This window comes from Sylvia atricapilla, chromosome 21, assembly GCF_009819655.1.
Source record: "Sylvia atricapilla isolate bSylAtr1 chromosome 21, bSylAtr1.pri, whole genome shotgun sequence".
NCBI lineage: Eukaryota > Metazoa > Chordata > Aves > Passeriformes > Sylviidae > Sylvia > Sylvia atricapilla.
The window spans coordinates 1,264,615-1,282,727 of NC_089160.1; the positions used below are offsets into that span (position 1 = coordinate 1,264,615).

The window sequence follows — 18,113 nt, forward strand, 5'->3', positions numbered from 1 at the left end:
GCTCAGCAGCTGCAGTCAGGCCTCACAGTGGGGATTTTACCACTGCCCAGGGAATTGTTCCAGGGCTGTGTGAGCCACCACCAGCAGCGCTCTTGCTGGAATAAAAGGTAAAAATGGATGCAGAACAATTTGGCCGGCAGAAGAGTGGCAAGAAAAAAAAAAAAAGTTAAGATCCAAGGAGTGGCTGTTGAAACGCAAAAGGATCTAGAAAGCAAAGATGCAAAAATAAAATCTGAAGCGGAAATGAGCGATGTTTTACCAGCATTGTGTAACTCATTTTGATTGCAATCCATCTAGAAATCTATTTGAGGCAAGAAATCAATGCAGAATTGTAGAGCAAAGCTTTGGCCTTCCAGATGTTTGCAGCTTTCTGGATTGTTATTTTCAGCTTCCTCCCACAGTTTATTGCAGTGGCCAGGGAAAGATGTCCCCCTGCTGTGTGGCAGGTGGGCACTGAGGGCTGTCCTGTGGCTTTCTGCTCCGAATTTGCATCTTGTTGTGTCTTGAGGAGCACCCCGTAGTGGTTTTGGTGATGGGAACAGGGTGCTGGAAACTCGGGGTGTCTGTAGGAGCACCCCACATCTCCCAGGCATGGCTGTGTTTAGAATACTGGCTTGGAGCAGCAGAGAGAAATGGGAACAGAGTGAGTGGGGAGGAATCTGATAGGATTGCGTGCAGAGGAACCATCCTCAGTCTGGGAAGGAGGCAGGGGAAAAGAAGATTCTTTTCCAAATCGAAAGAGTGCAGCTGGAAGAAGAGGAAGGATGCAACGCAGGAGGTAAAACTAAGAATAGAGGAGTGTGTTATAAAGGGAAATCTGGGGCTGGAGGTCAGGACAAATTAGAACACGCAGAAAATGTACTCCACTAGGCCATGGATTTGTATTTCTGGAAAATAACTGAAGTATCTTCATGTCAGCAGTTCTCATGGGATTGGAGAAAATACCAGAACAGGTTCTCAAAGAGACAGGCTTCCTTTGGCTTGTGAGCAGAACAGAGGATTCAAAGCTGCCTTTTGGAGCTCAGAGCCCCTCGAATTCTGAGAGGGATGGGTTTTCCTGCAGGCACCTCTGGACAACACCAGCAAGATGCGCCCAAAATAGAGTTTATTCTGATGGTAATTGCAGAGAGGGGCAGCAAACCTCCCCAGGACAGATGGAGTCAGGAGTAGAAGGGCTCTGGAAATGGGCCATGGGTGAGGCTGGAGCAGGGGAAGGCAGTGTTTTATTGTTATTACCTGGAGTGGATCCAGGCCTTTAACAGATGGGAGGATTTATTTGGCTGTGCTGGAAAGCTGGGCAGTGGAACTATCCCTCCATCCCTCCATCCCTCCATCCCTCCATCCCTCCATCCCTCCATCCCTCCATCCCTCCATCCCTCCATCCCTCCATCCCTCCATCCCTGGCTGCAGTGTCCCGTGGCCACCAGTGCTTTGGGAACCTGCAGGATTGAAATGTCAGGGTTTGCTTTGGTGGTGATTTGGTGCAGACTGTGGTCAGAGGCGCCAGGAGCTGCACATAAGTCTTGGCTTTGGCACTGGTCCTAAAGAAGGAGAAACAAGTAAGTGAGATCCTGCAAATCAGTGTTTTGATGGCTGCTTTTGAGAGGATTGATAGAGGTGGATTGGCTGCAGGAGCAGGATTTATCTTGGCAGTTCAGCAGCCTGCCCTGAGCCTTCCTGGTGTGTGTGGTGTGGCCAGAAGTGCCCGGGATTTATGGATGACCTTAGGAAGCACAGGCAGTGCTGGGGTGCTGCAGAGACAGGGCCACGGAGAGCCTTATCTGTGTCCAGCAGCTTCAAGGTCTGACTTTTAAAAGGGCTTCTGTATTGATTACCGAGAGCACTGGGTTCTTCTAACATAAAATAGGTCTTAATTCTTAGATAATTCTGTTGCATCCTGTGCTACTTACTCAGAACTTCTCCCCACCTGACATGGGTGCATAAATACAGAACAGACTTTTCCACCCATTTTCTTTCCCTGCAGTAGCTCCAGCCATTTTAAATCTGAGCTGGAACTCCAGGGATTTTGCTCATCCTGATGGATCTAGAAGGGGAGCACACAGGGGAGATTCTGGGAATTTGGCCATGAGCTCAAGACCTTTGAAATCGTGGTTAGATTCTTGGTTATCCAAGACTTTGGAGCTTTCCAATGTGTTAGGAAGTCACAAGAGTTTTTCAGCTGTCAGGTTTTAGTTTCTTTGTTCTACACTGTCAAGCATTGGCATAAGAGACCAATAATTTAAACCACTCCACTTCCAGGAGAATCCTTTTGAACTAAAAGTAAATATGTAACCAGTTTTTGGAGACAAACATAAAGGTTTAATTTCTTAAATGAATGTGGCCAGGCATTTGAAAGCTGCTTTCTACACACACTCGCTGCCCATCCATGGCAAGAAAAAGCTGTTTTTTTACTATCTGATGTATTTATAATCTAAGAATATAAAAGTTCTATGGGCTGTTACATGTTGCCAACACACACAGTGTGAGCAAGACATCGATTTGCAGCCCCTCACATCAGAAATTACCTGCCCAGGTTCTGGGGGATCCCAGAGCAGTGCAAAGGTGACACTCTGTGTGCATGCAGGGTGTGTTGAGCTGTGGGCAGACCCAAATGAGAGGATTTAGACGCCCAAATTTGGTCTCAGGTGGCTCCTTTGGGCAGGGATGTCACACGTCCAGACGGAGCTGGCTGCTCCCAGATTCCCACGGAGATGCTCACATCCACTCTGACTCACATCCATGGCATTTTATTGTTGGGTTGAAGACTGTCTAAAAATTCCCTGGCATTTCTCCAGTGAGAGTGCCAGCAGCCCTTAAACTCAACTCATTTCCTCTCCATCAAGCCACGGAGCTCATCAATAGCAATCTCAGGCTCCAGCAGGGAACTCGGGGGTGGGTGGGATCTGCCACCCTCCACAGGCTGGTGCTAAATAGGTCATTACCAGCACAACAGCAGGAATAAAGCACAGAGGGGGGATTTGGAGAGGCAGAAATGATGGTCCTTTCCCTTTGGTAGCAGGTATTTTTGCTGGTGCCAGCAGAACGATTTAGGGGAATTTTGTCTGGTTACATCGTGGAATCAATGTATCTTATCATAAGGTTTGTGTCAGGGGATTGACAAATACTCAGGTGCTTTCGCACCTCTGTGGTGGCTTTTATTAACTAATGGGAGCTTAAATAACAAGGTGAAGCCCAGGAGCTCCCTGCAGACTGGAGCTCTTACCATCGGAGCCTCTTCCCAGCAAGTTTCTCTCGGAGCCCTTTTCTTCCAGCAGGAATATCACATATGATAGAGGGACTCAAAGGGACCAGTTTTACCTTTAAAGTCTAGGTTGATTTTTTTTTTTTTTTCTGTTAAAAAAAATGTGTTTCGACAGTTTGTCACATCGGCTCAGCCTGCCACGTCGTGGGCAGTGAAGTGTTAGGAAGGAAAAGCAGAAAGTATTTTGATGAAGGATCAAGTCAACTCACTAATGTTTTTTGAACATCTCCTGTGTTGACCTTGGTCCACACAGACACCCGCCCGCTCCTGCAGCTCTCCTGGCTCCGGGAGAACTTCTGGAGATGCTGAGGGAATTGCCAAGGCAGGATTTGGGGAGATGGCAGGGAAAGTTCTTGCGGGAGGTCTGTGCTTTGCAGCAGAGGCATTTGCCAGCTTCTCCCAAAGCCTCCATCCTGCGTTTATTTTGGAGTTGAGGAGGAGGGAAGGAAGGAGGGAGGCATCATCATCATCCTTTTGGTAGCTATGGAGAGAGGGGAGGGCAAAGTCTGTGTGGAGCACAGGAGCCCCCAGATCCCCACACTCAGCTTCCAGAAACGCCCAGCCCAGTCTCTCCTGTTGGGCTTGTTTTTTTTATCACCAGACAAACATTTAATTATTTTACCTTCGTGCCGCCGCCGAATCAACTGAGAGAACTACGAAAGATAATGCACTTCTATTTTTATATCTTATACTAATGAAGCTCAGGCTGGAATTTTCCCCTGCACCATTGGCTGGAACAGGGAAGGAAAAATTCCCAGGGAGAGGAGGAGGGAGCGAGACGCTCAGCATTTAGCAGCGAGCACGGCTGTGCTTGGAGCAAACCTGCAGCACTCCAAACAGCGCTGGAAAGTGAGGACAGCAGCGTTTTATCCCTGTGCAAGGATCACAGAGGGTGTTTCTCCGTGGTGAGGGATGGATGGATGGATGGATGGATGGAGGCAGTGACACTCCAGGACTGTGCTGCTGGCTCTGCTTTCTTGGCAGAGCTGAGCACCAGGGCTGGGCTCACTTGCCCCTAGCCCCCAGCGTGGGCTCACTTGCTCCCTGGAAAGCATCCCCTGGGACTTGGCAGGAGCCGAGTGCTCCATCAAAAGTTCATTAACATGTTGAGTTAATATGAGGAGCCACACGGCTGCGTGCAGCCTGCTGGGAACACCAGCACTGGGACAGGGGGGACATCACAGGGAGTAAAAAGTGTGTGGGGATGTCACATGAGTGGGGAGGCAGGTGCTTGGGGCTGGCCTGTGGTGACACGTTAATCTGAGGTGGCACAGCGGCGGTGACCGATGGCCCCTGAGCGGGATGGGTCTCTGCAGAGTCTGGCTTAGCCAGAGCTGGTGTTTGCAGCTCAGCATCGAGATGAAAATCCAGCCTCGAGTCTTTGTGTCTGATAAGAGTTTCAGTCCCAGGCAGCAGAGGTTTGGCCTCAGTGCTGGGAGTCAGGCTGGCAGGGTTTGGATGGCAGCTCTGCTGGGATCAGCAGTGGGATCTGTGTGTGGAGCAGCCCCCGTGAGCCGCTTCTTCCCGAGCTGAGAGACTGCTCCTCAGCTGCTCAAAGCCTCCTGAAAGAGTCAAATTAAAGGCTTTGACATTTTCTTTCTCAATAAAAGAGAGGGAGTAATCAAGGCACAGTCGTGCATGGGTTTGTTAATTGGCTGAGCAGCAGCGCTGTCAGTCAGAGGGAAATAAGACATTGGGTTTTATTTGGGAAACATGAGTGGGGAAAGTAAAGCAGAAATCCCAAAGAAGCGGCATTTACATAGGTTTTCTAGCAGCTGATTTGAGCTGACCCAAAGAACCTGAAGGCCACGAGTCCTGAACATCGCTGCTTGAATTTTGGGGGTGGTAATGTTCAATATCTGCACCCTAGAGAAAGCAGCTGCAGTATTTCAGTACCTGACTGGGTGTGTCACAGGTCAGACTTCCTTTGAAGGGAACAAGGGGATGTGTTCCAGTGAGGAAAACCAGGAATGAGCTTGAAGAGTCACCCTCAGATCCCAGAAGGTCCCTGTAGAAATTTATCCTCTTCAACAGTGTCCAGATGTGGAATGGTGCTTTATGGTGCCCATAAAAAGAGCTGTTAATAAAATTAATCTGGGAGGGAAGGGCAGCACAGAAAGAAAGATGAAATTTTACAGCTCCAGCCTTGAGTAGATGAAAAGTGTAAATCCAGTTATAGTGCCTGGAAAGCCCCTGTTTGACCCCGAGGAATGTCACAGCTTCAGTGCAGCTGGACAGGTGCCACCAGCACCATCACTGCCACAATTCCTGTCCCTGTTTGCAGATATTTGTCCAGGCCAGGGGTGGAGGTGCCTTGAGCCCCGGTGGTGTCCATCAGCAAACTGGTGTGGCAATGCCTTGGGCAGGGCTTCAGCTGCCAGGGAAGAACAGTGTGGCCATGAGGGCAGGAGGAGGGAGGAAAAAATAAACCTCTTCAGTCCATTCTGACCGTGCTTACAGGAAATAGAGACCTGCAGGGAGGAGATTGAGGGAAACTGTACAGCCCAGGGAAGTGGGCACCATGATTTTTGGGGTACTGAAATTCACCATCTGATGCTGTTCAGCCTGAAGGGTCCCATGGCAGACGATTTCAGATTTTTAGGAGGAAATTTTATCTCAAAAAAGGCCAGAAAAGCTTCGGGCATTTGGAACATCGTCGCCCAGAGAAGCTGTGGCTGCCCCATCCTGGCAGTGTCCAAAGGCAGGTTGGAGCACCCTGGGATAGTGGAGAGTGTCCCTGCCCACAGCCTGAGCAAGATGAGCATTAAAGTCCCTTCCAACCCAAACCACTCCATGATTCTGTGATGAGGAAAGCTGAAAAAAGTAAGTGGCACCAGGTTAAAATGGCATTCAACTCTTGTGCAGAGGGAGGACAGACCCTGGGAGCTGGGAAGGATGGCTGGATCTGTGAGAGAAGCTGAGGGCTGAGGCTTCCCTGGCTCACAGGAACACTCCGTGCCTCTGGCCTTTTAAAAATTGAGCCTCGAAAATCTGGGAGAAATAGACTTTTTATTTGCTTAGTGTTTTGAACCTATAAAACTGGAAGTCATAATACCCTGTAAAGCATTTGAGGCAGTTTGGGAATATGGCATTCCTTATTAAACTCCGTGGGTTTTAGAGACTTCTTAGGTTTTCACAGTGGTGCAGGCTGTGACCTCTGTAATGTTCAACACGATCCTTAAAAAATTGAGACCAATTTAACAAGAATAGCTGCTGCCTTGGCGCTCCAGCTCTTCCATTTCTTTCCTGGCTGGAGTTAAGTTCATAATGGTTTAGCAGAACCTTTTTAGTTGCTAAAAAAGATTATTGTGGTCTGGGCATAGGGGACTACTTAGTGACAGATATTTTAGCAGAACCATTTGTCCGTGGCTGGAATAACAAAGTGAAATGTCACAACTACAATATTTTGAAGGTCAGAAATCATAACTCTTTGCATATTTTCGAGGTTATTTTTGGCCAGTGTAACAAAATATACTGTTGTTTGGGAGTTTGAGGGAATATAAAGCTCTGTGGATAAAGAGGAGACCTGGCAGCTGTTCACAGCTGATGTTTCCTGATGTCTGGGGGGTGGCAGAGTGTTTGTACCAGGCCTAGAGAGAAATCCCAAAATCCAGCAGCGGGGGTGTTTTCCTGTAGCTCGAATTTGACTCTGTGTCTGGAAATCCAAAGCCCCTGTTGGTTTAAGCTGAGAGCTGATGCACGTCAGAGTTCTGTGGCACTGGGATGTTTCCTCCTCTGGGATGCCAGGCTTGTCTTTTATCTGGTTTTCTCTTTATTTCTGAGTGAGCTTTGCCCAGTCTGCTGCAGCAGGCAGAGGATGTTGGTGCTGTGCTCTCCGCAGGTGGGATGTTCTGTGTCCTGCAGTGTTCCCTGGAATTCTGCTCCCAAATCTCTGTGTGTTTACGGGGTGAGCAGCATCCCGTCTGTGGCACTTGGGAGGAGCAGGAGAATAAATACCCTTCACACACAGTGTTCCCTGGGGAGAATAAGTGTGTGGCTGCCTTTCTCCTGTGGGAAGCTCAGGTGAGCTCTCAGAGCCTGCAGGACACTGCCACAGGAGCTTTTGGCCCCTCACCTTCCTCTGAGGAATAACTCATTGCTCTTCCATGCAGAGGAGAGGTTTTTTAGGGATCCCCATTGCACTTCTCTCTTTTCAGTATTGCCTAATGAGGAGTCTGAGCTGAGAATTTATCACTCCAATCCTTTCTTCCTCCAAAGCCTCCATCCCTGAGGCTGGACCCTTGCAAAGGCAGAGAGCGAGCAGCCTTCAGCCTCTGGTAGTGTGTTTAGAACACAAAAAGTCAGTATGAATATGAAGGAAGGGAGAGAGGTTTCTCCCAGGGCTGGCTGTGGTTATCCCAGAGCTGTTCCCAGCAATGCCACAGGGCTGCCCACAGAAGGACCTGGCTGGGAAATGCAGTGCAAAACGAAATGGAAATGCAGAAACTGCTCACCTGAGCTCTCAGTTAAGTTATCTTCCTCTCCTGACATCCCTCATCCTGGGTGCCAAGGTGTGGAAGACAGCATCAGAGAGTGGCCTGGGCTGGAGGCTCTGGGGGCAGAGATGGGAGGAGTGGATCTGCCAGGCTGGGAAGGGATGGATGCTGCTGCAAAGCCCAGTGTGTTCCTTCTCAATTGCCTAACTCATCTGCACGGGCTGTGGGTGTTATCCATGTGCTCTGGAGCCAGTGTGACAGTCCCAGCTTGGCCCAGGGAGCTGAGATTAAATGATATTTATTAAAATTTCACCAGCCAAGGCAAAGCTGCTGGCCAGGTTTGTTGGGGGAGAGGGGACTGAGCAGGGTGAGCTGCTCTGAGGTGAATTGCTGTTCCACACCGTGGAATGCTGCACACTGGGGGATCCTGTGGTGATGGAGAATGGGAAAGGATCAATCTGAGATTGCAGGGAGCCCTGGCCAGGCTGCTGGTCCTCCCTGGTGGAGGATGTGCCCTCTCAGCCTGTCCTGGTGCTCACCACAACCACCACAACACCAACATTTTTGACTGGTTTACCATCCACCTTAACTTCTCCTCATCCTACCTTTTCCCAGCTGGTTTTGAGCTGGGTTTGCTCTGGATTTGAGCTTGGTTTCCTCTGGGTTCAGTAATTTGTGAGGCTGCTCTGTTCCCTCGCCAGGCTTGTGGCTGATGTCTGTGGCAGCTGCAGGGAGGGTCAGTGTCCCTTCTGTGTCACAGCACAGCTCTGAGAGGGCAGATCAGGATGGCACAGAGGTTCTGGAGGTGTGTGACCCCTTTCTTTGGGCCCTCAGTGTATTCTGTGCCAAACTCTCAAGCAGTGAATGGAAGCTGAGTGAGGAATTGCTCTTGTGGGACCTCCATCCCACCTGTGGTCCTTGAGAACCAAGGCACACACAGACCCGAAAAATCTTGTCAGTGTTTGCAGATTAATGCAGACAGGAGCTGACAAGCTCAGACCAAATATCTGCTGTTAATTTTCCAGAGGTACAACTGAAAGAAAGAGAATGTCACACAGGACACTAGAAAACCACACAAAAAAAAAAGCCAGAACAAAGGCAAGTCCCTCCAGCTTTCAGTTCCAGAATTACCCCGATGTATCAGCTGCCCACAGTTTTCTCTGCAGAATATCCCTTGGGTTCCTGAGTGTGGAATTCTTTCCAGCACTGAGGATGGGGAGTGGAGGAAAGCTGGGAAAGCTCCTTTTCATCCAGAGCTGTGCCACAGGAGGCCCAGCGTGGCTCTGGTGCCTTCCCACGGGCACCGTCCCAGCTGCCAGCTGGTCTGCAAAGGTTGGCATCTGTAAAGTCTCCGGTTTAAAAATAACAGAGAGAAATCTCCCTTCTACAAGGCACAGATAAAAAAAAAAAAAAAAGGGGATGGTTGAGGTAACAGTGATTTAAAAACTCCTGGTGCTGCCTGGGGCACTGCAGGGCCGTGACAGCTTTTCCCACGGACACCAGGTGCTTTCCTTGTTGTCCAGCTGGGGGAACCCAGTTTTCAGTCTCATTTTCTTCAGGTTTTCTTCACTTTCTGTATTTTTCTTTAGGATTCTTAGGCTCACTCTGTGCTTGTCAGCCCCGCTGCACTGGGTTTGCAGTGGGGAAAAAACCAGTCTAGGAGGGTATGGGAGAAGGTTGTTTGTGCTGAGCTTCATTTCTAAAATCCAAGCTGCTGGAGGAAAGGACTTTCTGTGCTGGTTGAAGCAAGGAATTTGGGATGAGATGCTGTAAAGTGCTCAGAAGCTGAAGATGGAGGGTTGGTAGCAGCTCTTACCTCTGTGACCTGCTGAGCTGTGTACCTGCAGCACCTTCTAGGAGAAATTCGGTGGGTTTTGGGGTTGAAAGTCCAGATAAGCAATGCCAAAGTGACGCTTTGCAGCCCTGAGGGAGACATGGCTGGGATGTTGTTCTCTGTGAGCCTGGATGGATGGATGGATGGATGGATGGATGGATGGATGGATGGATGGATGGAGGGATGGATGACTCTGTGAGTGTTTTCACCCAGGTGGAGGAAGCCTTGCACACACCTTGATGGCCTTGGCAATGAGGAGGTGGTGGAGGCAGCCCCTTCGGATCCTGCACAGTGACATTTCCAGAGCAGCCTCGCACTGCAAACTCCCGCCTCTGTCCGAAGCAAGTTCCTGCACGCTGGCATCACTTTGCATGCATCAGGATGGATCTGCCTTGCCCAGGAAAGCTCTGACAGCCAGAGCACTGCAGCTCCCAGTGCAAGGCAATGCTCAGATGAGAGCTGCTGGAGAGAAGCCGTAGGAAGGGCAGACAGGGGGGATAAGGGCAGAGCCTGAGCTGGCGGCACCACGGAGCTGCAGCCCCAGCTCAGGGGGCTCCACGGCTGTGCCTGCCCAGCTCGGGGGGCTTGGAGAGGGACAGGGACTGGCAGAGCATCCAATCTGGCCAAATGAAAGCCATTAACCCCTGGAGGGAAGGATCAGGGGGATGTTTCTTCTCTTACCCAAGAAGTTTGCAGCGGAGGTTGACAGACGCATTCAGTAGCTCTGAGACGCACCGAAGCAGAAGTAATGGTTGAGGCGGAGCTGAGGAGCTGCAGGGAAGGGATTTGGGCATGTGGCTGGTTTTGCTGTGCTGCTTTTCGGTGCTCCTTCCCCAAGCATGTCCCTTGTCTCCTTGGGCTGCTTAGTTTTGGTGGCATTCAGTGTTTCCAGGTTAGACACCGGAGCCAGAATCACTCGTGGGGATTGGCAATGGCAGATCTTCCCACGTTTGCACGTGTTCCACAGGAGCCTGCACACAGCAGCACTCCTCAGCTGTTCAGTGGGTTACAGGAGGGAAGAGATTTCTCTTGGGAGGCAGATCCTCGGGTCTGTGCTGAGGACCCAGAGCAGCTGTGCTGTGTCAGGTCCCTTGATCTGAACGCTGGTGAGGCGCAGTGACGGCCCCTCCAGCTCCTCACATCGTGTTCCTCTGCTTTAACCTTGGCCTGCCTGTCCCCAGCCCGCCCTTCAGGCAGCTCCTGGCCTCAGTCACGGCGCTTCCAGCTGGGAGAAGAGCTCTGAGGACGAGACACAGCCCTGGCTCCCAGGGTGACAGGGGAGTGTGTCCAGAGCAGGCTGTCCTTGGCCCCTGGGTTAACCCAGCCTTGGCACAACCACACCCCACACCCACTGAGCAGTTTACAGAAGGTTTGGGCTTCTCCCTGTAGTAAAGGCGTAGAAAGTCCACTCTGTATAAGGAATTTTGGCCTGAAGCAGCTGCAATCAGATGATGGCATTCCTGTCTGTGGGCTGTACCTGCACCTCTCTGCATGGACAGGGTTGGTAGTGCATGGCTCTGGCCCCTAGGGCTGTGTGCATGTTCAGGATTTTTTCCTGGGTGTTTTTTTTGGCTTGGATACTCACGAAATGCCTGGGAATTATCCAAGTATAGTCATATCTTGTTGGATGACCTGTCTACTTTCTGCATTCCCCTTAATCCTTGATCTCCCCTGTTGTTCTTCCCTTCAGCAGGAATCCTGCAGCAGTAGGTAACCCAATCCTACCCTGGCACGAGAAGACTCAATCCTGAACCTCATTCACTCTCCTAAAACTCAGAAATTAATTCTACTGGATTTATCAAATTGCCATTGATTTCCCAGCTCCAGTGGTGCTTTCTGGATTCCCATCTGCTTGAAACTGGACGGAGAACTGTTAATTCAAGAAACAGCAATTTGAGCTTGATGGGGATGTACTGACCTTAAGCCTTTATTAATATAATTAGTGCCCTTGGTTTGAGGAGGGCTCTCTCCACTCGGACTGTGTGACATGAAAGCTCTGAGTCCCTCTGACCTGAGGTAGAGCAGCGGGCACAGGGGCACAGGAGATGCTCTGAGCTGTCAAAAAGTTGTTTTTCCAGAAGCTGAGTCTCTCTTGTTTCAGGTTTCCCGTTCAGTTGGGCTTTGGAGACCAGCCTTGGTTTAGCATTTCTGTTCCTCGCTGTTAATGTCTTTTTTGGGCCCTTGAATTATGTAAGAGGAAAGCGAGTCACTGCAGAAACATCAGCCTGTGAAGGAAAGTTTCTGGAGCTTTTAGCACAAGGCCCAAATGTTTTTCCCCAGAGTTTGGAGGGTATTTTGAGGAGGGATTTGAGCTTGATGGAGATGCCAGAAAAGGTTTGAAAGTATAGAAAATGTTTTCATCTTCCCTTAGGTGCAAAAACGACTATTTATTCAAGATGAAAAAAAAACCTCCTGCGGGTGGATTGCAAAAAAATGATGTGAAGGGCTGGAGAAACTTGGCAGTGGGGATCTTTTTCTGCTTGTTTTCTTTATTGGCTTGGTGAAATTAAATTTCTTAATGTGGGTACTCCTGGAGAAGCTGAGCTTGCCCACATCACTCGCTCTGGTGAACCTGAACGTTCCTTTGTTTCAGTGGCAACCCAGAGGTGTGTGGGTTGGCTGTGGTTACACAGATGTGCTGAGCTGTGAGAGAGGAGGATCTGCCCAGTGGGATGCAGTCCTGGAGTAGGAGGAGGTGTTTGGTGGTGGGATTGTGTGGGAAGCCACCACACCTTCTGCTGGGACACGCTCAGGGCTGGTTCTCTGCTCCTTCTTTAGGATTTGGCACAAGCCACGTGCAGCCTTCTGCAGAGAGAGAAAGGGAAAAGGGTTAAAAATGTCATGTCTGGCTCCTCCTTAGTGCATTATTTGTAGGTGCAGGGGGCAGGTGGGTGCCCTCGGCACCTGGGCTCTGCCTGGGCTCTCTGCTAGTTCATGTGATGGAAAAGCCAAAATTCTTTCTGGAGGAGGAGAATCTGCCGTGACCTCCTGGTGAGCACGTGGCCTCGCATTCCTCAGGAGCTGGCTCAGCAAAGAGCAGGCACATCCCTGCTTTATTTCAGGTTTTGTTGGCTGGAGGAGGCTGGGATCTTGTTCTGCTTCTCAAATACCTTCCTTCTTACCGTGCTGAGATCTGGGTCTAATTTTACCCAGATAGTGAAGGTGGACTATTTAGAGAGGTGGTTGAAGCCTTGAATTTTCCTGCAGAGAGGAGGATGTGGAATATTCTCAGGGTTCCAGACAAGCAGGCAGCAGGTCTGAGGTCGCTGGCAGCACAGGGAGCAGTGTGAGGCTCCCAGGGAGAGCAGTGCCTGCTGCAGCTTCCAGCCTGTGCCCTGGCCTCCATCAGGGGGCCAAAGGGGAGCTGACAGTGTGACGTGGCCAGGAAAAAGCAAGGTATGATCCAAGGATGGGTTAGAAAATGAATTTCCAGGAGAGATGAGAATTTCCCTGTAGCAGGCAGTGGTGCAGCCTCGCTCAGGCTGGGGCAGCATTCCACAGCAGGGTTTGAGCTGGAGCAGGGGCAGGGATGGAGGAATGAAGGATGTGTCTGTGAAGGTGAGCACAGGGAGCAGGAGCTGCTCTGGGAATGCTCTGAGGACAGAGCTGAACTGCTCCAGGAGAAAGAACCAGCAGCTGTGGGATGATCCCAGCAAAATCCAGCCTCTTAGGAGGAGTATCTGCTCACCAGGCAGGAATGTGATGATGGAGAAACCTCCCTTGGGGTGTCCCAGGGCTGCAAATCCAGAAGGACAGAGGCTTGGGAGTGGAGATCCCTGCAGTCAGGGGGTGTTTGGGGCCCCTCCAGAGCAGCCTGGTCACTGCCATGGGCTCACCCTGCTGCTGACAGCAGTTTGTGCCACAGGCTTTAAGCTGGACAGGGTTTATTGATAATTACTGATAATTATTTGCAGTGAGTGCCTGGGGCTGGGCTCATGCCTCATCTTCTTTCATTCACTCTCAGCTTAACCTGTTTTGCTTCACTTTGATTCCTGCCGAGGTCCTGAATTGTGTTTGTTAAATACAGGGAGATGGAGCCTGTGCTCAGACTCATCGTCACAGTAACTGATGCCACAGAATCCCAGAAGGGTTTGGGTTGGAAGGACCTTAAAGCCCATCCAGTGTCACCCCTGCCATGGGCAGGGACACCTCCCACTGTCCCAGGGACACCTCCCACTGTCCCACTGCTCCAAACCCCGATGTCCAACCTGGCCTTGGGCACTGCCAGGGATCCAGGGGCACCCACAGCTTCTCTGGGCACCCTGTGGAGAATTTCTTCTCATTACTCCCTTTAAATCTACTTTCTTTTAGCTTACATCCATTCCCCCTTGTCCCATCAGCCCAGATCCTTGCAATACCCAGGTTTTTAGGAGTTTTTCCCTCTTACACTGAGCGGAGAGATGTCAAAGCCTCCCTCAGAGGACGGATCTGGCTGCAGCACGTCCCCAGCTCTGGCACCCATCGTTGTGCCTGGTGCGGGGCTCTTGCCCACGTTCCTTTCCAACATGGTGAGTTCTGTGGTGCTAACGAGTGTTGCTGGGTTCCCATGGCAACCCTTGCGCTAATTAACGCACAGTAGCCAGGAAAAAAAAAAATAAATAAAATAAATCTGTCCTTACTGATGGATTAATTTGACAGGGTTGATACGGGAGGAAGAGTTGGGCACGGCCACTCCAAAGGTGTGTGTGTGTGAGGATGGGAGCTCACAAACCTGGGTTACTGTGGCCTTGCAGCTCTCAAACTGAAACCTTGCTCACCATTTGGAAAGGAGTTGTGTTCCCGAAGGAATGAAATTATCCTGACAAATGTCTAAGAGCATAACTCAAGCAGTTACACTTTTTTGTTCTTTTTTTTTTCTCTTGTTACAACATTCTAACTTGGGGTTTTTTTTGTTTTATTTTTTGGTGTTTAAGAGATTAAATAAAGCCCAAGTCAATTTTAGAAGTCAAACGCTTGAAAGAATCGGAAAATGTACATTTAAGGACTACATTATTTTATGTCAGGAGAAAACCTCCAGCTCCTGAGGACTCCTCCCAAATTCCAGCCCCCTCTGCTGCCTCCCGCTCCAGTTCCCCTGGTAGCTGTAGCTCCTAGAGGTGGGCCCAGATGGAAACCATGGATCCATCCTGGGATTCTGACGTGCAGAGGAAATTGCTTCTCCCAGCGTGGTCCTGGTGGTGGAGTGGTGGCTTTGGAAGTAAATCAGGAGTGGGAAAAGCAGCCCCTGTGTGCTGGGCGTGAGTCACGGAGCGCGTTCCCATCCGTGGTGACAATTAAACTCCTTCAGCACAAAGCACTGGGTTCAGTCACAGTGTCCTGGTGAAATTCTTCCTTGGATAATTGTCTTCAGACTCGCTCAATGCTCCCCTCCTGCAGTTTTAATTAGCTGGAGCTGTGGCTCACCAGCTCCTGGGTGACGATGGCCACAACCTAACAAACTTTCGTGGGGACTTGTGATCCCACTGCTGCCTGCCTCAGTCTTGTTGCGCCTGCAGCAATTACCTGCAGCCAAAAGGAGCCTTAGGAAATAATGACTGTATTTTAGGGCTCGTTAATGAGATTTCCAAACTCTCTGCTGCCTTCAGCACCGAGATGTCCTGGAGTCTCAGCTGTCGGCACTGGGGGGGTTCAGACTTTTGCAGGCAGGGAACTGAAGGTTTTCCCTGGGGCTGTGGCTCCAGGATGGAGTGGTTGTTACACTGGGGCTGCTGCAGGAGAATTCGGGGTGTCATCAGCAGGAACAGCTCTGGTTTTGGCTGATTGGTTATGGATTTGGCTGTCCTGGTGCATGTCCCTGGCTGGAGAGGGGACTGAGAGGGGACAGTGCTGCCATCCCAAGGAATCTGCCTTTCCCCGTGTTTGCAGCAGGACAAACAGGAGAAGGACTCAAGGAGGTTCTCCCATGAGATTTCAGCCTCTCCTGATCTCTGGGCACTGCAGGGTTGTGCCTTTCCTTGTGACAGACCTGTGCTCCCCTGGGAAGTCTGTCCTTAGGTACCTGTGCCAAGTGACAGGTCCCTGCACACCTGGGACAGCAGCTTGGGATGGACACAGGAGCTCCTGGAAAACATGTCCCCAGTTTCCAGAGCTCACAGAAAAGTAGGTGCATTTGTTCTCTTTTTCCATGGTTGCCCCTGGGAGACAGGAATGCTGCATCCAGGAAAATCTTCCTTTCCCCTGGATAGCTGCTGCTCCCTGAATACACCTGTGCCAAAGCCTGATGGCAGCACCTAATCTGGATTTTGATTCCTCCAGCTCCAAGTGCAAAAAAATATTCCCAGTTCTTCCTCTGGGTGACCCCAGGGACATTGTCCAGTGCTCTAAGCTGCACTAGTGATAGTGCAGACACCTTTATTGCAATATTCTGTAGTATTTTTATATTTTTTCTTTCTTAATTAAGGCTATTTTGGGCGCTAAAGTGCTCTGAAGCATTGACAAATGTCCTCTGGATTTGCTGGCTGGTGATTTGACTTGTTAAAAATTGTTTGAGGAGCTGCATTTCCAAGGTGTGTAATAAATAACAGAGATGGGACTTTTTTTGTCTTTTTATGGAGAGAAAGAGGATATGTCCAAGTACTTAAATACCTTTTGGGACAAGTGGATTCCCAGGAGGGTGGGAAAGGTGAGGCTGAGCACCCAAACAGCCACAGGCTGTTGGCACAAAAGCATGGAGAGTTTGAAGGAATTGCCTCAGGTTTTTGGCAATTTTTGCTGTGTTCTTCCATCAAGGAGGCTGGAGCTGCTGGGGGCAGGTGGATCCAGACTCTCATGGTTTGGAGAGTTCTGGTTCCTGGTGCAGGGAGGGGCTCTCCCCTGGCTCTGCTCCCTCCAGCCTTCTTGGGCTGTCTTGGAAAAAATTCCTGAATTTATTTTATTTTTGTTTCTCACCTTGTTGATCCTCTCTTTGAAATCCATTGTTGGTGTTTTCCTTTCAGATGGTTAAAATGGAGCCCGTCTCCATTTCAGACTCCCAGCTCTCCCCATTTTACATAACTAATACCTCTCTGGAACTATTGAAGCTGTGTTAGCAGGCTCCGAAATGGGAGTTTAGCTGAGCTTTTAACGGGTTTAATCTTTTCCTGGGTATTAATCCTTCCAGAACCTCTGATAAAATTTGTTGCTTTTTCTCTGAATGCCTCCCACGCTGTCGATATCTGTCTGGAATGAGTTGCTTGGTGCAGAACAAGCCATGGAGGAGGGAATGTTGCAGCCTCCCATGGATCTTGCTCTCATTTCAGTGCATTCCCGACTCCTCTCTGCCTCCCTGCCACCACTGCTCCTGTGATTCCCTGCCCTGGGAGCATCTCTCCCGTTGAATGTGGGGTTGGAATGAATTTAACTGCTGTTTATCGGCTGTTCCTCAGTTCTCAGATGCGTTCCTGAGGTTTGCCTGTTTGGTATCAGCAGACCATGTCAGGCTCTTCCACACTGCGGTGGGGATGGGAAGGTATTGAATGAAGACCACAAAAAATGTTTGCCTTGGTTTTTTGCACTTGTTTTTTATTGCTTTGTGCTGCATCACAGGATCCTAAACCTGTGTGACAGCAGATTCAGGCTGTGATCCAGGTTATCAAAGACTGCAGCTGAACTGGAGGGGGAATGATCCTTTTTTCCATCACGTTAGTGTGGAAACAGTGCCGTGTCCTGTGGGGCAAGAGCAGAACTTGGGACAGCCTCTTCCACCTGTGTCAGCTCTGGGAAACATAAACCCAAGGAAAAAAAATCTCTTTTTCATGCTTTTCAGATATCCAGGTTCTCCCTGACTCCAGCTACTGCAGGTGAAATAGGAAGAAGGGTTTTTCCCCACCATGGCTGACCATGGAGGCACTTGCCCAGTTGCTCATCCCCATGTTTCTCCAATCCCAGCTCTTTTCCACAGCTCTTCCTTTTGGAGACACGTTCTGGCTGCCCCAGCTGGGCACTCCCAGGAAGGCAGCTCCTTTCTTGTGCAGCACTGACCATAAAAATGATGGTGCAAGTTTGTGAGAGTGGGATAATTTCTCGTTTCCATGGCAGTGCTGGAGGAGAGAAGAGCATCGAGGAGTGAGCACGGAATAGCAACAGAAACCTGGGAGACGCAGATCACATTCCATCTTCCCCGTTTCTGTTCTTCTGAGTGGGTCATAAAACAAAAGCAAATGAGGCAGTTGGAAGTCCCTGTCCATTTTCCTGGGGCTTGTTTAAATGAGGATTTACTTCAACTAAAAGCTCCTTAGAGCCACTTAATTCTTCCAGGTGGAGTAAATATCTAGGCCAGTAGTAAAAATTCCTTACAGATGTCTTCAGGAGGGTACTTAGCAAGCACTTTGCTGAAGAGAACATCTTGGATGCCTTCAAAGAGCAGAATCAGTTTTTAATGATGGTACATTAGATAGTGGGGCAGCACTTGGCATAGCCTTGGGAATATTTGGAAGTTGCTCCAGTGACAGAGAGAGGAATGAAGTGGGCTGAAGAGCAGTGAGGGTACATGCTCTGCTTTTCAGCTATTAGTCAAAATAACTCTAGCTGAAGTTTTAATTCAGAGATCTGGACATGTTTCACTATCAATTAATGTACTCTCTTGTGGTACCACATTGCAAAA

The 18,113-nt window shown here is 49.8% G+C and overlaps 1 protein-coding gene across 11 annotated transcripts in view; it reads left to right on the forward strand.

The window, feature by feature from the left end:
• ARHGEF9 (Cdc42 guanine nucleotide exchange factor 9) overlaps positions 1-18,113 on the forward strand; it is a 188,734-nt gene that overhangs the window by 98,420 nt on the left and 72,201 nt on the right. The window contains exon 1 of one of the 11 annotated variants that reach the window (XM_066333889.1): positions 12,912-12,928. The exons of the other annotated variants lie outside the window; for them this stretch is intronic. The gene's annotated coding sequence lies outside the window, so the exon portion shown is untranslated. Of the gene's footprint in view, positions 1-12,911; positions 12,929-18,113 lie in introns of those variants that run through there. 11 annotated transcript variants of the gene reach the window in all.